General features: G+C 39.5%; 1 protein-coding gene across 1 annotated transcript in view; it reads left to right on the forward strand.

Moving 5' to 3' along the window:
* UST (uronyl 2-sulfotransferase) overlaps nt 1-24,249 on the forward strand; it is a 156,188-nt gene that overhangs the window by 23,439 nt on the left and 108,500 nt on the right. Inside the window, exon 2 of the mRNA XM_017736401.1 lies at nt 22,441-22,484. The gene's annotated coding sequence lies outside the window, so the exon portion shown is untranslated. The remainder of the gene's footprint in view (nt 1-22,440; nt 22,485-24,249) is intronic.

Raw genomic sequence — 24,249 nt, forward strand, 5'->3', positions numbered from 1 at the left:
GGAGATTTAATTGGATTACCAGTTTATTGGCCCAAGAAAATTTGCAAGCAAAAGCTGGAGGAAAAAAGGCATAAATGCCTGCATTTCAATAATGGGATACCACAAATGAGGCTGGATTTAGTTACTTTTTGGACAGTGTAGAGACAACAAAAGAAGCTAATGGGCTCAGGCTGTGCAAAGGAAAGTATTTACGTGGACAGTGCTGGAAGCCTTCTTGCTTTCACCCTCTCCTTGATGAGATCTGTACTTCTGTCTCAGATCTTGTTTTTTAACAAATACTTCTGGGAAAGAATACGTCTCTGATGTAAAAAAATATTTTGGTATATTTTTGTCAGACATTAGAAAGGAGAATGGTAATTTTTTTTTCTGAGAAAGAATAGGCATGGCTCCTACTCTCCTGTGCAAGGCACAACAGCCTGAGACATCTCTGTAAGTACAGCCTCTCAAAGAGGAAGGATATCATGATGCAGAATATTACATAGCAAGTGTCATCCAGGGTAAAACACCTAAAAAGTCCGTTATGATCTGTTAATAAAGGAATCAGTGTAGAAAATGTCTGAAATGGATACTTTATCACAGTTGGACTAGCTGATCATGGAGGTCTCTTCCAACCTTGATGGCTCTGTGATCTGTATTGAATGACTTGACTGCTCCAGCAGCTAAAATCCACACCTCTTAAAGGCAGCCTCCTGTAGGTCATCTCCAGCTTGTAAGTTGCCTTTGAGACATACTTCAGATAAAAATTGCGAAGTGGACACGAGCTGTGCTTACAGAGAAACCCAAATAGTCATGAGTGATATCAGAAAGAAACTACAGACTACTTCTGTGCTCTTGCACAAGAACTTTCTGTGTATCACTATCCTCATGTCACGTGCAAAATTATATGTATAAATATTAGGCAAAAAAGAACTCTTAATTTACATGCATTTTTCAAGGTTATAGATTCACTTGAGTGGCCTTTATATTGCCAAGGATGAAAAGAACCTTAATCTATCTTCTGAAGTAAAGTCATTAAGTTGGGAACAAATTAGCAAATCATCTGTATGCTCAAGACTTTGAGGATAAACAACTACCTAAGTTCAGAATATATGAAATAGTAACAGCATGACTCTTACATCTCACTGCTGTATATCCATGTGATCACATTCCACTTTTATTTTGCACACAACTTTTCCTAAGGACTTACTCAAAACTTGGATTATGCTTTTAACATCTTGTGACATTCTTCTGACATTCAACAATGATGAGTTCACATAGTTAAATTTTCAGTATTTAAAATAACAAAACAAAGCCACTAAAAAAAAAAATGCAACCCCCAAACCAAAACTTCTGTTAATTGAATTCAGATGTCTTGTTTGGAGAACATTCAATTAAGCACAAAAATAGGATAATTTTTAGTTCAGTGAAAAGATGAGTTTTTAAGTTTTAATTTCTTCTTGTATAATCGTGTTTCTTATGTGTACTGAAAACTGTCTGGGTAGCACAGTATCAAGATTTCGTTTGTCTGTATTGTCTTACTTTCCTTTTTTTCTGCTCAGTCAAAAAACCAGGTTATGTTTCCAGCTCTAATTTGTATGTCTAGCTTCAGAGTCAGTTTCAAAATAGGTGTTCTTTGTTTTTACAAGTCTTCTTAACTGATGAGATTTTAGAAGGCAAGTGTTCAATTGTTGCAGTCTTTAGATTTCAGAAAATAATGTCATACATAAAAATTCGCTTTGACCTTGTTTTACAATTACTTGATGCCAGAAATGGTATTGGCATTATGAAAATAATGGTTTAGGTGGAGGTGAGTAAAAGTGAGTGTTTAGTTGTAATAGTGCCATATGAAGCTGCAGACACACAATAGTTGAAATATTGGTGATGTTTCCCTCACAGTTTTCATGAAAAGTAGCAGTCTTCATAATTAGTTGTTCTGTTGTCAGCCTGGGAAGATCACTGAGAGCCAGAGATATCCTGTGACCACCCAGGCAGTCACTGGGCAGTCTGATATGCCATCAGGACTACTGCCAAGGACCAAGGAAGTAAAATCAGGAGAGAAGCTGGAGAATGGGTGCGGGACTCTGTTGCATCAGTGAGGCAGGGAGCCAGGCTGCCCTCAGCTTCATGAGGTGCTGGTGTGAGAGCAGTCCCAAAAGAGGCAGAGAGTAGGAAGGTGCTAGAGGAAAGCCTCCTGCTGGCAGCACCAGTGCCCCACTGGAGGCTGACATTCATTCTTGCCTTTGCAGTGGGTGCTCTGGTGGGCAGCTTGGTTTTGTCAGCATTTTCGTAGATGATAAGGAACACTCAGTGTGCAATCTTCTGGACCTGGAAAGGAAGAAGTTTCTGTCACTTTTCTGGAAGCTTTAGGTGCATGAATGATGCCAAGCTGCAGTTCAAGCAGGATGTTTGTCTACCCTGTATCGTAGGAAGATTGTTTTATTGACTGTTCCATAACCCCAGCAACCATTGTGTGGATTGCACGCATCCTGATGCTATTCGGTGGCATCTGTACCTTGGCTTGCCTTGAAGAATCTTCCTCAGAATAATTGCTGCTGTGGCTGCTCACATGGCTGCTGCAAACTCACGGTGGCAACAGGTCTGAGAGTTACTGTAGGACCATAGTGCCTCTCTGTGAGACAGATTCCTGCAGGGTATCTGTGAGCATGGGGAGCATTGTTTTCCATGATGGCCTTGCACAAGGGTCTCTCGTGGCCAGGCTTGCAAAACACTGCCGTGGGACTCCCAGCCAGGGCTCCATGGGGTTTGGCTCATGCAGGCCCTTTGGAGGAGAGTGTGACAGCTCAGCTGGGGACTCCACTTCCTGTGTGAAGTAGGGAGGCAGGAGTGCTGATGGAACTGTAAGGATGAATTGATACCCACTTGCCACGGATTGTACACTTGCCGTGATGTGCAGCAAGAGGCTGTTCAGAGGTTTAGGTTTGGTTTGTATTGCAGGTCAGGTGTGTCTGTAGCACTTGACAGAAGGCTGTCAGTCTTAGATATTGCATCATTGGAGTTCTGGTTTGGGGCTTTTCTTTATTGTTATTTCATTAAAACAGCATTCCTAACAGTTGAAGAAGGTGCAAAATTGTCACAGTTAAAGCATTCACTGGAAATGTAACTGGAGGATGGAGTATACTGAGAGATCAATTTAGCAGGCCTTCTGTTTAATTTGGCAAAATCTCAAATGCCATTGAGTGGTAGTGGGTTATTCAACTTTGGGTTATTCAACTTTGGCTTTGAATGTTTCCTCTCCCTGTTGTTTTCCCCTGTTATTGCTGATTAGATGAATGACTGAATCAAGAGGTCTTTGGGAAGAAGCACATTAGTAGCAGTAGCACAGCTCTCCTACTATATGGCACAGGATGTTCTTATCAGTAAAGAAGTATTATTTCTTAGAGTATTTTGCAGAGTAGGAATTTCTGCTAAAGTGAAGGCAGGAATTTAAATAAAAGTGTGAATTTGAGTTTTTCTAGAAGCAGCAGTAGGAAGAGAAAGCAAACAGGTTTCAGTTCATGTGGAAGCAAAGATGGGTAAAAAGAAAATCTGAAAGCAGCTTGTAATCCCTGTGTCTCCTTCACACTTCAAGACTTAAACAGAGGTCTCTGAAGTAAGCAGCTTATCAGGATTCCTACTTTCAAAATGCGGTGTTTCAATTCAGGGCTGCTAGAAATGAAAATATAGTCAGGAACTGTATGATTCACTGAATGATTTCATATATGTCACATTGTAGTTTTGGACTATCCAAAGCTGCATTTGCTGATTCGGTCATTAATTCAAGTTTGAAAACACCATTGTTTCTAGTGTCCCACAGTTTGCTATCAGCCATAAAAATGTTACTGTTCAAGTGCTTTGCACAATGTGTGGAGAAGCCAGAGACTGAATCCTGCATGCTGGGAACAATGGTCGTGGCAACTGTTCAGCACTCGGGGGTCGTGGTGAAAGCTGCTCATGCAATACGAGATGTGGCACTTCCGGTGCTGCTTAAGAATGGAAAGTGGCACTGCTGAGGTGCCTCTCTGGTCTGGTCACTGTGACTAGGTGAGGTGGCTAGAGGCTGCTGCCAGGGTGTCACCTGGGCTGCAGAGTGGCACTGGCAGTTCAGGAATACAGGTGCTGTGTTTGCAGCCAGGTACAGCTCAGGGCAGGTTTGGAGAAGGCAGAGGGATGGCCATGCGCTGGTTGTGATGGTCTCTTGGGGTGCTGAGGGCGATGATGGTTTGGAATAGGGTCTGGTTACTGGATGTGGTTGTGTTTCATTCAGGGTGTGCTAGACTGCAAGTACTGCAATTACAGTCAGAAACCTGGTAGTGTTATATAGAAGTAAGTTTCCATTACTGTGTTTAACCCTCAGTCTCCATTAGGAGATATTCTTTATTGTAATGAGTACAATATTTTTGATATACTATGATGCCACAGCTATTATGACATATGTACATGTTAAGGAAGACGTCTATTAAGGATCAGTACTCTGGTTTTGTGCAATATCTGCTTTAATGCTGAGAAATGGGAGATGTAACATTTTGATTATATTTGCAGATGATTCTGAAGTAAAGATACTGTAAGGATACTGTGGGAACCTAGAATGCAGAGAATATTTCTCTGCCTGTTTTGAAAGGTTTTACCCCCCTGGACAGTACTGGTTTTGGCCTTTGTCCATGGGAAAAATTTGCCTAGCCTCTGGGAAGAATTTGAATCTGCAGTGGTGTGAATTAGGTGATAGAATACTATGTGAGATTATCACAGGGTGAAAAATTTAGAGTTTTTAGGTCTATTTGCATAGTAAATAGAGAGAAGTAGAAAACCTCAAAATGGAGGATAAGTTGTAATTAAAAGCTTCTCTCTCCTTCTTCACTAACTCCGTATTTTGCAGCAATAGTGGTTTGGCATGATTGGATACAGAATCCCGCAGTTCCTGTCTACATGATTTAGGAACTTGTTGGACATTGGTAAAAAAGTGAAAATATCTTGTGTTTTAAGTTTTCATTGGGTAATTTACCTTTAAAAAGGCTGTGAGATCTTGATAAGTTGTCTTCTTGCTGCATTCTCTGCTCTGTGCTATGTCTAAGCCATGCCAGTGGCTTGTACTCCTTAGATAAGAATTAATAAACACCTATCTGGAGACTGAGAAGCATGAAGTCCCATTTGCCTCCTTTTTTCTCCTGGCAAAAATCTACACGTCTCCCCCATCAGGGAAGACAACAATTAATGATGCGGACAGCGTTAGGATACCAGTAAGGGCAGTGACACGTTTCAGAATGATGTAGCAGTAATAGGTTGACAGTAAATAATAGGTCGGTTGTGGAAAAAATATGGAACTGACATAATTGAAGAAAAATAGTTAAAATGCAAAAATTGCATCGTGTTCTGGGTCCTAAATGGCATACTAAGAATGGGGGTCAAGTAGAAAACTAGATTTCATGCCAGATTGCAAGAAAGTAAAAAAGACTAATTTTAACTCTGTGAAAACAGTGTTGCTAGATGTGAAGATACTCTTCCTTTGTAACAGCAAAAATACTTCTAATCACTGAAGACATCATAAGTGGGATTCTGATATTTCTGTACTGCCTTTATGAGTTTCCTGAAAAGTGTTAACCACCTTCACTTACTTCTGTACTGAAAACAATTTTTGAAATTGTAAAATGCCTGTTTCTCTGTGATCGTTTTAACAGAAACCATAGTTTCTCCAGGATATTGCTCAGCAGCTGGGAGGAGTAAAACTGCTCTCCCCTTTGTGATCTTGGAGTGACTAAATTGCTCCTAGATTTTAGTTGTGCTATGAAATCACATTTCCCAGCCTTCCCTAACTTCTACTGACATACATTGCTGTCCTGTTCTGTCTGGGCGAATTAATTGCTGACTAGCAATACTGTATAAAGTATTACAAACATGTTAAAGTTCTTGGAACTTGAGAGTTGTTTTTTATTTGTGTGTTGTACATTTACAGATGTATACCTGCTTTGGAAAGGGTGCCTTGACTGCCTTATTTTTGTATTAATATTTTTGTGTTAACATTGTCAGAATATTGCACGAAAAGTAAAGTGTCAGAAAAGTCCACCTTGTAAGAGCTCAGGTCTGTGCAGGAAATCCCTCTTTCCTTCAGAGGAGAAACTATTCTGTGTAACCAAACTTAAGTAGCTGAAAGTTTCCAATGATTTCAGCCCTGGCTTCCAGCAGAAATTACTCTGAATGTTTGTTTGGGTTGTGACAATTTGAGTATATCTGTTCTGCAGAATGGCTGAGAAATTAGCATCAGGAATAAATACCTAGGTAAATGGTGGTTTTCATTAGTTTTTTGTTTCTGGGTTGTGGATGTTGTTTTTTGGGGGTTTTTGTAGTTTGTGGCTAGAGCACCATTATCTAATGTGATGAACCTATTTGCTTCTGGTGCATCATCTGCCTTAGCCCCAGCAATGGTACCAGTGTTGGCCAATGAATAGGGTCGGCTCTGTTGAATCTACAACTTGGAGAAACAACTATGGAAGTCCAAAAACTTTTTAGCCACTGTTCATCTTAATATTTGTTTTGTAGCTAATTTGTGCTAAAAGAGGAAAGGGATCTACCTGATGCTGTAATGTTTCGCTCCACATTTCTTGGCACTGATGTGCACTGTCCTTTTTCTTGTTGGCTCCCACAGTAACTTTGAATGTCTTGACATTTAAATGTGTCCAAATTACACATCCAGAGAAAATGAACAAACCTGGTGTAAAGTTTGGAGAAAAAGTCCTGAGGAGCATCTAAGGAAACTGGCAGTGTTTAGCTTGTAGAAAAGGAGACTCAGAAGTGACCATATCACTCTAAAACCACATGAAAGAAGGTTGTAGCAAGCTGGGGGTACATCTCTTCTAAGTAACAAGCAATAGAACAAGAGGAAGTGGCCTTAAATTGTGCTAGGGGAGCTTTAGATTGGCTATTAGAAAAAATTTCTCCACTGGAACCAGTAGCATTACAACAGGCTGGTTGAGTCACCATCCCTGGAGGTATTTAGAAGATATGTAGATGTGGTGTTTAGGGGCATGGTTCAGTGGTGTACTTGGCAGTACTGAGTTAATGGCTAGACTTAATGATCTTAGAGGTCTCTTCCAGCCAAAATTGTTCTGTGATTCTGCAGTCTAAACCAAGACTTGTGACTCCTGGGAGCTGTGGACATTGGCAGTTGTGAACACTGTCTCATACTCTGTAGACATTTAACTTAAAGGAAGTTGTCCTGCTGTTTGTTGCTGGTAGCACTCCCAGATTCAGCAGTGATGGTGGAAGAGCTTGAGGGCATGGTCTGATCCCTTGAATAAGGCTGGCATTTTGCATGGGGTCTGAGCTTTTCCTGGGGTCTGTGTACCTGCAGTAGCCCAGAACGATGCAGCATAGAACTGAGACTTTGCAATGTTGGTGATGAGGTGCTGATATCCATCTTTCTGCTTGTTTATTTTTTTCTTCTCTTGGGGAATTCATAAGGGATGACTTCTGTTAGTTAATAGTTTTCAGGCATGGTACTTAAAATTTGGCTAAGCATTCAGCGAGTGCCATGAGAATACATGGTGAAAATGGATCCTGTCATTCAGCTGCACTATAAAAAGGGAGAATATCATCAAAGCTATGGTTTGTTGAGTGCAGAAAAAAGCATAAGACCCTGAAATTTTTTCCTTAACTGAAGGTGGCAGGAGTATGCTTAGCCTGTTGGCATCCTTCCCAGGCCAAGCAGAAATGTAGTAGCTTAATATGACATGATGAATTAAGTGCAAAGTTGCTTTTCTTCCTGTCAAGATTGTATGTAGAATATGATTCCATTACAATAAAGACACACTTCTGAAATAGTGGGTGAGATAGAAAAACAATGAACAAACCGAAACCAGAAAGGATATATGAGCACAAAACTGGTCTTCCTATTTCTGCTGTAGTCTCGGTTTTGGAGACAAAACTTCAGGAGGAAGCACTCCAGGATGAGTGTCTCCTCTGAAGGCAAAAGGGCCTCCCCCTTTTCCTCCACCAGTAAGACAAGTGGGTCACAACAAGTGAAAGTGGAAAAAAACAAACTGTTTATTAACACACAAACAAAACAGGGTAGAACAGGATAAAAAACCCTCAAAATAAAACAAATTCCCAGAGAGGAATTCCCAGAGACACGCAGGCTCAGACCAGCCGGGGCCACCCCGCAGGCTCCTTGGACCGGCAAGGAGGGAAGGGAGGCAGTGAGGCAAGGGGAAGGAAAGGGAAAAAAGAACAAGAAAAAACCCCAACAGAACCTTTTCCCAGCTAGCTGGAACCCAAAGGAGACCAAAAAGCAGCACAGCGCTCCCGGCGCGCTCCCTCCCGAGCCCTGCCCGGAGCCTGAAGCCCTTGGGCTGAACCGTTCAACCGCCCCCTCGGGCCCTGGCTCCGGCCCCGCCCCCGGGTCCATCCTAAAGGCACAGCGTCCTTGGGCAACGCGCGGTGGGTAAGGAATAAAGCGGCTTCATAACATCAGCCCAGGACAGTTGTCAAGCTCTAAACTTTCTGGTGTTATTGAGGAGGGTGGGGTGATGGTATGTGTGCACTGGTTTCATGCTGTGATTCATGTACCAGGCCATTTGTTTTAAAAAGGACACAAAAGCAACACAACCACCCTGGTTTCCACTTGGGGTGGGTGGTATGTAGGATTCTCTGTCTTGCTGTAAAATTGTGTAGTTTTATATATGCCTCATATAGCTGCCTATGCAAAATCCTGTTTGTGCTCACTTGATGCATGTTCCAGCTGATGGCACTCTATTTATGCCTCTTTCTTTAAAGTTTCCATGATCTAAAATGGCAGTATATTGCAGGGCTTCTTAGGAGCTAAATGCATTGCTTCTTTACATGCCAACAAAAGAGTCAAAAGTGTAAGAGTTTATGAAGTCCTGGGCTTAAATAAATGAATAGTAAACTTGTAGGGATGTTGGAAACTTGATGTGTTTTAGTTAATAGTGAAGTTAGTGAGTGCTGGGCCCTACATGAGCATGTCAGAAGGCTGTATCCTCTTTCCAAAGAGGTGCTAATCTTAAGGCTCAGTCCTGCAAGTGTTGCTGGTATAGACCTTATTTTAAAATATTAGTTCCTCTCACGGCTTTCCAGGAGCTGTTGTATTAAAGTAACCCATCACAGGGCTTTTATAACGGTTCACTTTTATTACTCTTGCAAAATATGTCAACAATGATTTGTATTTAAGGATGACTCTGAAGACAAAATTGTTATTAGAGATGTTTGAGGTGATGACACTGTTTTGTCTTATTTAAGGGAGGATTGCAAAGAAGGGAGGAAAGCTGCCTGGCATGGGAGTAGGAACTCTGGGCCCAGTCAAGTCATTTGAAGCACTTTACTGCTTGTGCCTTGGCTGTGAACTCACATCTCAGCCTGAGTAAATATACTGGTGTCTTCTGAAATAAGTATTGGCAATCCCAGTGCCATGGCATTTTGTCTTCTACCTCAGTTTTACCTTCTCAAGGTCCCATTTTCAGCTTCCTAATTTTCAGTAATTTAGGCTGGTATATTTTCAGCGTGAGAAAAATGCCTAGGGCTGGGTTTTCTTTTTTCTTATGTGTTTGTTTCAATTTGATTAAAAAATAATGTACTATTTTTGAGAAGGCAGCTAGTGGAATTGCATTGTTTCTTAGAGTTTGTCAAAAATAAATTCTGGAAGACTCTTGATTGTTAAATAATGTAATACAGTGAAAACTGCTGTGGGAAACGAGAAGAAAACAGTGGAGACCTCTTAAACAGCTTGTGTGAAGCTGCAGTGGCAGCAGAGAGGAGGTATTTTCACAGCTGTATTTTGTTTGGAGTTAGGGGAGCTGAGGAGCTGACACTGGCTGACCATAGCATGAGAGCTGCCGATAGCAGATCCATACGGATGTCAAGACTTGGAACAAAATGACTTGTGGTAGGAAGTCTGAGATGAATTTTTGAGGTCTGAAGAGGAAAATAACGCCACAAAAGTCCTGACACGTGTCCCAAAGCCTAGAGCGTTGTCAGGCCAAAAGACACGGAAGCCCAGAGCAAACTGCTGCAACTTTGCTGAAAGGTTATTTCATGTTCTTCTCAGGGTAGCAAATTGCCATGGCACTGCAGTCCCCTGCTTGTGCTCCTTTCAAGTGTGTAGGTTGTGATCAGATTGAAGCAAATTTGGTCTTGGCATTAAAGTGATTTTTGAGTGGTTTTTTGGAAAAGAATCTCTTTCCCACGGGAGTCCATTCAAAGGGGAGAGTTCCGTATTCTTCAGAAAGTACCCTCTATCTTTGGATCAGAGGTCAGGATAATTTACAGAAGTGTTAAATTCTCCATGAATAACTTATTTCAATACTGCAGGCACCATCCCCATAGCTGTGTGTCTATCCTGATGATTTTTACACTGTAGACCATTGTTTCTATGTCTGAAGATGCTAGGTTCCTTAATTTTTAAGTACCTGGCTTTAAGACACAAGCATTAAAAAGACCCAGACCAACAAGAACCCCGTAAACAACCAAAAAAAACCCCACCAAACAAAACCTGTGAGCAGTGAACGCTTGAATAAATGGAGTGAGATTTGATTTTGTTTCTGTAGTGCTTATGTGAATACATTTCCTGTGTGAAGACTGCATCCTAGATAGGGCTCACTTAAGAGAAGTGAGTTTTGCAATCTGTTGTTGCCTAGGGAACTCAATAATTTAGCTCCAGAATTACTTGTTACCAATTACAGAAGTACTTGGAGAACCTCATTTGTAAAGGGACTGAAATCCCATGTGAAGAAAGACAAAGCCATAAGAAAATTAGTGAGTGAGATCTGGATGTTCTTGCCATGTAAGAACGTTTTTACTTAAGGAAATGCATAACTTGCAAGAGTAAACTGATCTGTATGTAATTAGTATGTAAGCTTCTAATGTACAGAAAATCACAACTCTTTAACTTTTTAATAGGGGAGAGGGTACTTCTTATGTGTTACATTTGTGTAAGATTTTTTTTTGTGTTCTTCTTGCATTCTTGGGTATAAAAGAGAAGAACTCATTTAATGGTTAATATTATAAACACATACTATATAAATATTATGACCTTTTCCTGGTACCATGGTTGCTGTTGACAGATAGCATTGAACAGTAGTCTGGCTTAGCTCTAGAGGGTCTTCAGCTTTTTTTTGATGTAAAACAATATAAACAACTCTCTAGGTTAGATTTCTCTGGGTAGATTTCTCTATCTTTTTTGATAATGTCATCTTTCTGAGAAATGTAGACTAATGCAGAATAAAGGACAAAGAATTGCATTTTTCATGTATGTCTGAATGTTGATTTCAGTATGCTGCAATTTCTTTACTCTCTGTCTCAGCCAAACTCAATGGAAATTTGTAGAAATGAAATACTGCTGCTGAAATCACCCTGTGAAATGTAGAATAACACCACTCTGCCTGCTGTATGATTAGAACAAGAAGCCTATTCTTACCTTTCAGCAAAAGTTTAAAGCATTATCGTAAAGCTCTGGCATTAGAAAATCGTTTTTACTCTTGAACAGAAGGTTGACAAGCACATCCTAAAAACGTTACACCATCATACATAATATAGTACATCTAATTTATACTGGTCTGTAGCGTGTGACAAGGTGAATATCTTTGTTATAACTTTTGAAACAACTTATTTAATGTTGTGTAGAAATCTCCCAACCACTGAAGCAAAGCAGTGGTTGTTGCTTATATAAATAAATATATATTTAGTTATATGTAGATGTAGTAAAAAATTACCTTAATCCGCATGTACATTGAGAATTTGAATTTAGATAATGGCTGCTATATCGTCATAGTCTACATGGCACAGATGTTTTTCATATATTTTAAGATGTCCCTTGTAAGAAACATTGTCTGCAGGAGGGCTGGTGAGTGGCAGTTAGAGATCTATTAAACTACCACATCTTAGTGGTGACATCCTGATGTGGTTCTCCAAGCTAAATAAAACACAGGAAAATGATATAAAAAGAAAGAGCACGCCTAGGTAATTGTTACCAGTAGTGAATGTTTGCAACTCAGAGTTCATGAGTGCGGTCAAAGCATCCAAGAGCAGTCCTAAGTAAACAGTTATCCCAGTGAGTCAAAATGTATTTACGACCCTCTTAGTTACCTTCGTCAAGTTTGAGCTCCTTGCTTTTTTTGAGTTAGGTTAGTAGATACATAAAGTGCAAGTATTTCTGGGACAGGTAGGGAGCACGAGAGAAATAATGCCAGTTTGAAGAGTTCTGCTGAGGCTGTTGACACTTGGTCTGCTTCAGTGGTTGTATGGCACTGCTACAGTGTAGTTAACCTTTTCCACATAAAGATGTTAATGCAGAATCTGCCATTGCTGACACTTTCAGGACACTGTTTTAGTCATTGGAGAGCTTAAGGCAGCAAGAATTTATCAATACATCTGAAAACTTGTCTTCCAAATGTTTTCACTCAAACTTTTGAAAATTGAAAGCATACAAAATGCTTATCAAAAAACTGATAGCCAAATTTTTGCTGTTTCAAATTGGTACGTTTGTTTTTACTGCTGGACGTGTTTGAGTTGAGGAAGCTCATGAGGGCTGTGTAGTGTCTTTCACACAGGTAAGCCTGGTGTATGCATTGTGGGTCCTCGGCTTCAGTAATGAGGACAGCATTAGATTTTGAAGAGCAAAGTTTTTATAACAATGCATTCTTTTTTTTTTGTAGGGCATCCTACTGAATGTTTACGAATCAATCTAACAAATCACGCACCCATACAAAAATAGGTACAAATCTTATTTAAGATCATGAGAAATGAGGCAAAAGGCAGAAAAAGTAATATTTCTAGGAATCATAAGGCTTGTGCTAGACACTTGCAGTGCTTTGTAGAGGAAGAAAATACTTTCAGAAATGCTGACTTTCAAGTTATCTATTCCATTATACTTTTCTCAGTAAAGGCTGAAGTCTGAAGTAGAAGTTACGTATTGCAAGGGTTCAGAATGACAGGAATGGGGTTAATCCTGTACTTTTACAGTTGCAGAAGATGAAAGGATGCTGAAATAGAAAGGCAGGTTTAAATCTAGTGCAATGCTCTGTGTTTGCTAAAACTTGGCTCTTGTTTTTGAACATGCAGTTTCTATATAGAAGTTCTTAAAATACAAAACTCCTGCACTGAGAAGTCTTTGTGTTACTCAAATCCATCTCTTTGAGACTGGGGTAGAGAGGAGTTAAAATGTCTTCACGAAGAGAAGCTGGATAGTGTGAAAAATGAGCAGTTTGGCCAAAGGATTTATAGTAATGGAAAATATTTCTATTAAATCATGTTGAAGTCTTGAAAGCCATCTGAAGCTGTAGTATTTTTTGTAGTAGAGATTAATAAAATTTTAAGCTAATGTCATAAAGAAGAAATAGCTCATTTAGGTACAGTATGTTCCTTATCTGACCTACTTACATGGTCCGTTTTGCAGTTACAGGCTTCTAACAAACTTGGCAAGAAATGCTACTTCCAGTTTTGTGTCTGTTAAGACCTTGGAGGATGGGAAGCTAATAATGGTTAAACAGCTTGTAATTCCTTTTCAATTGTATATTGAGAAAAGAAAGCAATACAAAGATAGCTGCTTCTTACTTACATAGAGTGCTCTTGCTTTTCGTAGAAGTATAGGGAAGAGTTTTACAGTGATTCTCCTGGGGCACAAAAAATTGGTAAAGAGGAAAATGAGACAGACTTGTAAAAAGGTTCCTTTTTAAAGTTTTCATTTGTATTTTTTGAGATCCAATACTAAGAAAACCTGAACTATGGAGAAAGTGGAAAACAGACTTACAGCTCGATCTTGCAGACTACCTCATATGGGGGGTCCATTATCCTAAATGCAGCTGCCTCTGTAAAGAAGTGAGACAAAATCATAGCAACCATATGACTCAGATGTTGTGAAAAGCACATGCAAGGAAAACTCATTTGGCTTCAGCACAATAAAAATATGAATAATTCTTTAGAGATGTATATGACCAATTTTCTGTGAAGCATGTTCATTTTTTCTCTGCTAGGAAGGTGCCGCTGGGGTCAGACCACAGACCTAGGCAGCTTCTCGGAAATGTGCCTCCAGGGACAGGAACTTCAAACCAAACGCCCAACAAACAACTCCTTCTGGATAGTATTTGCAGTGTAGTACTTAATAATACTAATAATAGTAATAAAAGTCTTCCGTGAATAACTGGTGACTTGCCAGCTGGGTGTTTTCCAGAATTCATTGACTTGCTGTTTGCCAAGATTGCCTGTGCAGGGGAAAAAGAGAGAAATATATCTGCATAAATGCAGCAGACAGGAATAAAGCTTGCAAGTTGGGTTAAGATTAAATAATAAAACCCTTGTCTCCTGGAAAAACATCATGTGAAAGAGTAGAGCTGATGTCTGTCACTGATGTAACAGGAAACTTGAGACTGGTATCATCTGAGAAGGTGTCTGGTTAGATACAGATTCCCTGGAGTTTGTAGCCTGAATGGCAGAGTGAAGTGAGACTAAGAGGCCTTGCACTTGACAAGGTCTTCCTTGAAGCTTCATCATTATGTCCTTTGTACATCCCTCAGCCTCACTGTCATCACTTTGGTAAGGGGAGCTTTGTAAAGACAAGGTTCATCTGTGGAGCTGCAGCCCTGTACTTCAGCTGCACGGAGGGAGGGAAGTCTCCTGCGTTGGCTGTGCTGTTCCCTGTGTGGCAGTGTGCATTGAAAGGGAAAGTGTCATGGCTCCATCACCATCACTCCCGTAGAGTTTCTTCCTCTGCATTATGCGTTCTGCAGGGTAGAGGAGAAAAAAAGTTTTCTCTGAAGAAGTCCAATGGCTTGCAAATGCTCTTGCAGTTTTCTCTCACTTAGGAGGAAAAGGGGAAAATGGAGTAATCCTAAGTGTTAAAAAGTTTCTTCATATGACAACCAGTTTAAACTTCTTGCCAAGCTAATGTCTCTGTACATTCAGCTGGAGTGGAATGATCCTCCTGAAAAGCTTTCACAGAGTGCTAAAAGAGATGCAAAGGGAGGGAACTGGTTTTCACCTCCCATCATGGCTCTTTTCTGCAGTTTCCACTTTGTTTCCATTCTGCTTTTATGAAGATGTTGCCTTTATCCATATTGAAATTTGTATGCTTGTTTTTACTGGATTGTATCTTGCATTTTCAGACAATTTCTTTAACTGATCAGTATCTTCCTGTTCTCTTCAGAGTTTCAGCAGATTTTAAGTCCCTTCAGTTGGTATTGTTATCAAATTTGATACCGGTACTCTTTAATGCATCTTTCAAGTAATGAATGAGAATATTGAGTGGTAGGATCCAGAACAGTACCTAAGGGAAATTTGCCTGATTAAAAATAAAAAAAAATGAGGTAATCATTAAAAAGAAATATTACTGGAATAAGACTTGGTTTAATTTGCCTCTTGGTTCTCAAGCAGTGTGATATTCCTGGCATATGCTTGATTATTTCCTCTTGGTTATCTCCAGTGCTGTCCAGTCCTCATCCCCTGATTGTTGCAACATTTTTCTGTTTCCAGTTTAAAAGTGTTGGGTTTTGATAGCTACTGTCAGAGAATTTTCTTTCAGCTGTATTTTCACTCATTCATTCCCTGTTAATTCTCAGATGCAGTTGTTTCTGCAGCCTTCCACAGGCGGATTCCCAAGTATGCTACCTGGATGTCATGGAGTCAAACTCATTTCCAACTATCAGGTGTTTCTAACTACTCTCTGATTTGCTAGTTTCTGTGCTATTCTGTTCATTTTTATATTCAGCCATGATAATTTGATACAGTGTTCACCATTATTCTCATGTTATCCAGTTAAGAAATGAAGTCAGAGACAAGCGTTTGTCTGTGTTACTTTGGTGGGTGGCAGTTCAGCTGTTGAACTGTGAGCTTTTCCCAACTTGCCCCTTTAAATTCTGAACAGGTTTGTTGGTAGCTGCCTAGCTGTAGGTATAACTTGACCACACATCTTGAGAGATTTTTTTTTCCTCAGGAACAGCTGTGTGTATTTATAGAACTGACTCTGCATTTTGTTACGGTAAGTCTTGCTGAGGAAATTAAGAATAGAAGTCATTACAAAATATTTGGCACGCTTTTTGACAGAAGGTAAGATAAAAATCTTTGAGGAGGAAAGAAAAGGACACCATATTTAATCTGTGTCCACTTGCTGCGTGATACCAGAATGCTGAATTTAAGAACCATCTGAAAACTGGAGTGAAGTTAACAACAGGTTAATAGGTCTTTAAAGTGCATTTAGTAAAGAGCTGCCTGGCCACAAAGATAGATCACAGTCTTTGTTTTCATAGCAAAAGGAATTAAAGTTTGGCTTAATGGCACCTTATTTTTTTTGGTAGGTTTTCTCTACAGTGTCTCAACAGAGCTGTATATGTGCTTTTCCTTTGTGTGCGGGAAAGTACCTGTTGGGGCTAGTTTTATTTCTTTATTTAATGTTAATTTTTTTCCCCTCTCCCTTCCCCCAGTATTAGTAAAGCAGTTTATTAACAAAACAATTAAATGAAACACCTCTCTATACATTTTAAAATGCTCACAATTCAGAGCGGATCTGTGATTTTGGAGTAGTTTGCCTTCTGCAGTCTCCTCTCTTTGCAAGAGGAGGGCCATCTGATGTATATTATATTCCGCATTGGTTTAGAACCTCCTGTTATTCAAACCCTTCGTATCTGTATTCTTACCAGTGGTACTTCCATATATAATGCATATGCAGAATTGCCAGTAAGTTTTCAAAAACTCTCCTTGAATGTGCCACTTTCTCTCCTAATTGTGTTAGAACTATGAAACTTGTAGGTAAACAAATCTGAATTATATCATGATGAAGTTTCTAGGGTTCAGTTCACTGGGTAATAAAGCAAAATAGGTATTTTTGTCATGTTCCATCTTTTTTCCTTCATTGTGTGCAGTGATGTAGAATGAATTGAATGTGTGGGTTTGGTGCTGGTTTGGTTTCGTTTTTTGCCTGTAGGTTGGTTTGTGGTAGTGGGGGTTTTATTGCATTTATGATTTTAAAAACTAAGAGTAACTAAAATTATTTTAAAGGTAAGAAAGGAAGAAAAAAAAATCCATTGAGGAATGTTTTTAAAAAATAAAGTTTATTTTCCTTTTTTTTGTGGTCAGAAATGAAAATTTTGATAGGATGTTAGTCTTGCACAGAGGAAACCAATTGTAGGTACACAGCTTTTTACATATGATGTAAGAAACAGCAATAAGTCACTCTGTATTCTAGTGCAGATTGGTCAGTGGGGTTTTGCTGTTTTGCTGTGTTAACATTCCGTGTACACCCCTGGAAAAACTTTCCTGTGTGAAAGCTGGTGTGACTGTGCTGACCTCAGGAATAGCAGGGATTTTCCTTTTAAGTTAGATTTGAGCTGTGGGCAAACATCATTTTGCTAGTCTGCTAGTTTTCAAGTTGTAGTTCCTAACCCCTTTCCTGCCTTTGGACCAGAAAGGGCTCCAAGATGTGATGATATGATGACCAAGAAAATCATATTATTTCAGATGTGTAAACATCTATGAAATTTCTAAGCATGTCCACTGCATAACTGGGAGGGAAAAAAATAACAAAGGAAGCAGAGCAGAGTTTATCCTCTTCTAATAACTTACTGGCACTTCAGTTTATTTTGAAGGTGCAGCTCTTAATGATTAGAGGTGCTTGGTGGGGAAATTCTTCTTCAAAGTCTGATTTCCAGACCAGAAGACTCCTCAGACAACTATTAAATTGTTCCTTTCCTTTAAACATTAGAGGGTCTAAGGGATTGTTTGCCAGTAGAGGCTGTATTGGTGCCTGGAAGTGTGAGGTGGTGGCCAAGTGAAAAGAACAAAGAAGGATTTTTACAAGACAAATTAGTTTTGTCATTAGCTGGGTCCCAGCTCCCTTAGACTGCTGCTTGTGACTCCCTACAAGGTAAAACCCTGCTCCAGAAAAATAGTCCAAACTCCACATTTTCAGTGTTGGCTTTCTCTCCCTATCTTTACACAATTCTTTCCATGGGATATCAGAATTGTTCGAGTAGAGTTATGCTATTTCAGTTACTATCAAAGAGTCTTCAGTTCACACGTAAGTCCATTTAATTCCTATTCCTGTACTCCCCAGTCATTTTTTGGAAAGGTTTTTTTCCAGAATTGCAGTTATTTTGTTATCTGTAGTTCTGAACTGTACACAGCAGTATTTGTCCTTAATCCTGGTTGACTGACCATCTATCTCTGTTTAAACTTGGCTTGCTTCAAACAAAACCCCCACACTTCAGTGATTCCAAGAAAAAAGGAACGTAACCACAAGGTTTCCCCAAAGATTTTGCATACAGCTGCTTCACTTAACCTCAAGGATAGTAAATTATGGAAAAATTTGGACGGCCTCCATGTATTCACCATTTTCTATAATAAAGCTGATGGGGTTTTTTTAATCTCTGGCAGAGTCTGGAGGAGACGTGTTCAGCCAGCCCAAGTGTGCTGTGGAGCATGTTTATGGAATGCATAATACCACTTGTTTTGAGACTTGATTATTTTGTCTGACTTGTTTCTAATGCCTTAGACTTTCAGAAGTCTACGAAAGACTTCTTCTAGAAGGCAGAAAATTTCCTTTTTGAAGAGTAAATACTCCTCTCCAGGAAAAAAAAATCTAGAATAATCTTGTTGGTCAGCAGACGAGTAATAATGTCTTTAATAAGCTTTATTAAAGGACTTGAGAGAAGTCATCCTAATAATTTAATGCCATAGGTTGCTTTGGGGCAATGGACAAGATGCCTAATGAGGAAGCATGACTCTATCTTCTATGACTTTATCATTTCCACCGCAGAAAGCCTCTTCTCTTCTTGTGGCACTTAGTAACATCAAACACATGTTGTCTGTGCCATAGCGTATAAAAGCTGCATGATAATGTTCTCCATCTTAGATAAGCTTGTTAATGCAATTGCAATAAACAGTTGAGGTTATGTACCTTTGGTGCTTTTGGTATCTGTTCCTAGGTCTCTGATTTTTACTGTGCAGCTCTCCTACTACATCAGCTGTTAGTAGCTGGTGGTTCATAGATTGGCTTTACCTTGTATGCTTCCATGGTTGCAATTTTTATAATGCTGAATTGTTTTTAAACTAACCTAATCTGATATGGATTGTGTGAAAAGTGGCCCTATGTGTAGAAGTGGTGCCCTGTTTTAGGTTTGTAAAACTTGTAAGTACCCAGCTTGGGAGTCATACTTAGTAAGATTTTCGTGGCCTCTTGTGTTAAAGTCATCATCTTTCCTTCAGGCCTTTTGCATAGGTGCACATTTTTCATTATATTTCTGCATTCATGAAGGCTCCTGTAGTGTGGCCCCTGTTTTGCAGACAGAATGGAAGCAAGCCAAGACCTATAATGCGACGGTCAGCGAGGGCACATGCTGGGCTTCATGGGGTTAAGGAGCTGGCTGGTGTACCTCACAGGCTGCTGCTGCACTCCATTGCAGCTGGATTTGTGGAGTTATTTTAGTGTGTATGAAATGTGCAGCAAAAAGTTTTGCTTTTATTACTGAAAACAAATTCTCATTTAAAACTTGAACCCAAAAGAATTCAGACTGTTAAATTGATGTGGTGAGCCGTGGACGCCAAGATTGACTCTGGTTTGTGTGCTTGAGGAGCAGAAGGAGGAGCTAGCTCTGCACATGGAGTTTGGGGCAGTGTAAGGGTGTGGAGACTGTCTGCAGCTTTTGCATCCTCTGCTCATTGTGAGTTATTCTGACCAGGTTTCAAATCTCTGTTTCCTTCCTCACTTGTGTTTGCCTGGCAATTCATTTCTATCAGTTTACAGCTTCTGAATTTGAGCAAGCAACTGCCATGAAAAAAACCTTTATAAAATGACTCATAATTGTACTCTTGTCTTTTAAGTGGATACAGTAGTAACTAGACTGCGCTGTGAAAAAACCAACATTTTGATTACAGAAATCAAATCTACGGGTTGTATGTTCAAAGCTAGAGATATTTTCATGTAATTTTGATCATTAAAAAATTTCCAAGGAAGGAAAATGCAGTCTTCATACTAAGAACATAGATTACTGATACAGAGAGGTGAATTAGTTATAAGCTCTTTGACTTTAAGGAATACCTCAAAAATATTTCTGTAATATAACTCTGACACTCTTGATGCTGCTCTATAAGATGCTGTGTAAGCTCTTGACTGGTAATTCAAGTCCTTCTCTACTGCAAAATTGGCTGTGATATGTGATTGGCAAAGGTAGTTAATACATATGTAGTTAATATTCCTTTTATTTTGGTTAGCATAAATTGCATATATTTTGGGGAGACAAGGAAAAAATTGTTACTCCTGTAACCACTTTAATACCAATTACAAAACCTAAAGTTTTGCTAATTTAAAAAAAAAAATTAGTAGTTTTCATCTAATGTTTGACTTCTCAAGTGTGTTAACTTGTTTAGACAACGAGCATCACTTTGTTATGTATCAAAATCAAACAATTTTCCTGACACAATGAGAAAACTATCAGAAATGTTTTTATCAACAACAGTGTCTTTCTGCTTGCCTAATTGCAAAGAGGAGGAAGCTGCTATGAGCTAGTAAGAGCCTGACTCTACAGGATTCAGGTAAATCCTGAATGAGAAGTTTTCCTTGCTCTTCTCCCAGATTAACTGAGAGGAGAAATGCTTATTTTCAAGTCCATGTCACGGTGTGTGGAGTAGCTACTCTAACAGAAAACCAGACTGCCATCTCTTTCAGTAGTCTGGGAGCTGAATTTCTTCCCTGGCAATTAGAATCATGTCAGAGGAATGAATAAAGAAATTATCCTGTATGGATATGAATGTAGGGCATCAGCCATATTATCTATGGCATTAAATTAAGTAACTGGATTGTTCAAAGGGTGGGTATTTGTGTCAAATGTACAGAGAGATAGTTTCTGGTATGCTTCAGAAGATGATTTGTGATTTCAAATGACCATCAAAAAGTTACTGTTTGGGCTTTTGTAGTTGCTCAGACTCTTCCAAGGTCAACGTAAAAGAGTGTGTTTGGGGTATTGGGACTTCCCTTTAGATGAGTTGGAAGCCTTCTGACTGAAGTTTTCAGTACTTTATAACATATGCCAGAAAACAAGAGGAAAAACAGAAAGCAAAATATTTCTGAGAGGTAATCTCAACTTTTTGTTGTACAAAGAAATTCATCATGCTGTGGCAGCAGTGGTGGCTGGCAGGCTCTCTCCCCCCAAGATGGTGTGGTCCAGGTGGCAGCTACCTCCCCCAAGAGTCGGGCAAGGGAATGGGGGCCCTTCCACTTCCAGCTACCTGCTTTTCCCGCTGAAAACAACTCCCAGCACTGGTGTGGGTGCTATTGAATATTCCACACTAAAGTTTCACTTCCTTGTTCTGTAGCCATAACACACACACAAACATCTCCTTCCTGCCTCCTGGATCCAGAAACCTCTGGGGGCATTTTTTGGCACTTGGAAAAACAAGGGGTTTGGCTAGATTGTCAAGCACAAAGTCCTTTGGTTCTGAAATGATGCTGTATTCCACTAGCTTGTGGTTTTTTGCCTATTCAACACCCCAGGAGCAGAGATGCTCATGAGCAGGACAAGCTTTTTAAAGTCCTCTTCTGTGTAACTTTTGGATGTCTAGTAAGCACCTGTAAAAATTACTCTCTTACTTCATACTGATGTAAGGTTAGAGCAGAGGTATTTTTGCTGTCTTTGGTAGGAGGATGACTGAGAGGAGAGGTATGTGTGGCCCAAGGGGAACTTTTAGGCGTGCTGCAAGGTTTCATCATCTGCTGGAAGATGTTGGGAAAGCATGTGATTAATACTTCAGGAGAAGAGTTCGGGAAGGGCAGTTACAGGGAGGACGGTCTATGTGTGTGAGGGAGTGTGTATTTTATGTGTTGGTGTGTGTTTGTAAGGAATGGGTAAAAAGTCTGAAATTGTTGCCTTTTTCTATTGTAGCTTACTAAGAAGGGTGGACTTGTTTAGAAGCTTTTTTTTTCCCTGAAGCTTTTTGTCTGAATTAAAAGAGAATCTTGAAAAGGCAGGTGCAATTACATCAGAATACAACTCCCATTCAGTCAGTACTGTTTGAGAACAAAAAAGTAGCTTGGAGGTTGGAAAAACAGTTAGAAGAGAGAGAAATGAATGCTTGTCAGTTCCATCAGACCAAAATCTGATAAAGGCCTTTGATACGTGATTATTTAAGAAAACTTTTTTCCAGTTAACTGTGCTTACTTGCTTAACATGTACAAGGATGCACCTGGCAATTTTTTGTCATACAAATGATTGAATAATGATTGATTGATTAATTAAAACTGCCTTGGGCCATATAATTTTTTTGGTAAGATGACAGTGTGCATCTAATCTTGTATTACAAATGTAGTCAAAATAAATTACTTTTTAATCAAAAATTAAAGCTGAGGGAATTTATTTTCCTTGAATTATTTGGCACCACAAAACCAGTGGGATAGAAGTGTACTGGTTCCATGAATTGGAAAGTTTGGAAGTTGCATTGGATGGCTTTTGTTTATCTCCATCCTTCTTCTTTTTATAGGAAATTCCACTTATTTGGATGACCACGGACCACCACCTCAAAAGGTAAGCTGCTGTTATTTTGTGTTTGCTTTATCCTTACTTTTTTGGCTTTTGTTTTTAACGTATTTTATGTCTACTTGTATGCCAAGCAACTCTGCTGAGTTTACATCAACAGCACGTGGCCTTTCTGACATTTTCCACCCCAAGTGTTTTCAGGTGTTTGTAAGTAACTTGGGTTAAAACTCATTGTGATTAAGCTGATGGAATTTTTGTCATTGAGTCAAGGGTAGGCAGGGTTTTAGTGGTTTTGTCTGTCAGCACTTTTGTGTAAAAAACCAAGACACTGCAGTTAGAGCTAATCCAGCAGATGAAGGTGGCCTTTGTCTGGCAGCAGTTCCTGGAACATGGGTGCTGCTATGAACACAATACTTGAAGCAAGTCAGTAGGAAAAATGTAATGAATCTGAGTAATGAGCCCTTTTTTAGGAATAAGGTTCACTGTTCCTATCATATATGACTGTGCTGCATAAGCTTTTCCCTCACATCACCATGGCACCTGATGACATTTCAGGTTAGGAAGGGCATAGTGATAGTTTCTTCAAGAGGAAAAAAGTGGAAGCAGACCCTTAGGCTTTCCTGTTTTGTTCTCCTTTGTTCTACCCTGTGTTGGTTTGTTCTCTGAAACATGATTTGATACTATATTTTACCTGTCTTTCCAGCCTGTTATAGCTCCTTTTGCACAGTACAGACATGTACTGTGCAAAAGGACAGATTATTTCACTGATGTGGCCCACCATAGATGCTAGTGCAGCAGGTGAGTGTGAGTAGTAAGAGATGGGGTGGATGTGAACACCACCTCTGGTGGGTAGCCCTCCTTCATCGCTGTTCACCTGACCATGAAGTCACATCATGAGCCAGCAGGCCTTGAGTCGAAATGATCAACCACAGGTGTGTACCAGTGTAGTGAAACAGTTGGCTTTCAGTCAGCAGAAGGACGATAATGTGGAAAGCAATTCCGCTTAGCTTAGTTATCAATGAAAACAGACAGGAATCTGGGTTTCTTCACCTTTTAGCTGTGCAATGACATCTGCTATTTTCAGCTGATGTATGGGTATTTGTACACTGTTAAAATTCAGACAGCTCACTTGGAGAAATGATGTACATTTGATTTTCTTCCTGTCAACACAAATTACTCAATTTTTTGTGTACTCAGTTACAAAATCAAATGGATGTAGACAGAAGTGGCAAAATCAACCTGTTGTGTTTATCATTGCAAACTGAGATGGGACACGGGTATTCTAAGGCTAAGCAAATGTTTAACACTTAAAATCTGTATAGTATTCTCTGGTTCTTTTGAAATACTTTTTTTTTTTTTTTTTAATTTTAGTACCAGCTGCTTCTCTTGTCCAGGAGTACAGCAGCCTGCGTGAAGTAAAGAATTATGTTTGTCGTGTCTTGAGTGAGCACTCTGCTTGGAAGAATAAAGCAATGCTTATTCCAAACCTGTATTTCTCATGCTTGGATTAGCATTCAGAAATGCCAAGCTGTTCTAGTAAGGAAAATGTTGTCATCTAGATAAGAGTTTTTAACCTTGAAAACTTTATTCAGATTTTGGTACTTTTTCTTTAGGAATTTTGCTTTACCAATTAATGGTGCTGTGGATGGGATCCATACTCCAATGGGCAGTAGCAATTGGACAGATTTATTCAACCCAGATACTTTCCTCTTTACATTGTGGAAATATCTTTTGCCTGTCTAAACATGTAATTTTGGGCTATGTTCACACAGCCTCATCCAGCTGCAGCTGGATGCTGCAGCTCAGTTGTCTG

Source organism: Corvus brachyrhynchos, unplaced genomic scaffold (genome assembly GCF_000691975.1).
Source record: "Corvus brachyrhynchos isolate BGI_N302 unplaced genomic scaffold, ASM69197v1 scaffold595, whole genome shotgun sequence".
NCBI classification, from domain to species: Eukaryota; Metazoa; Chordata; class Aves; order Passeriformes; family Corvidae; genus Corvus; species Corvus brachyrhynchos.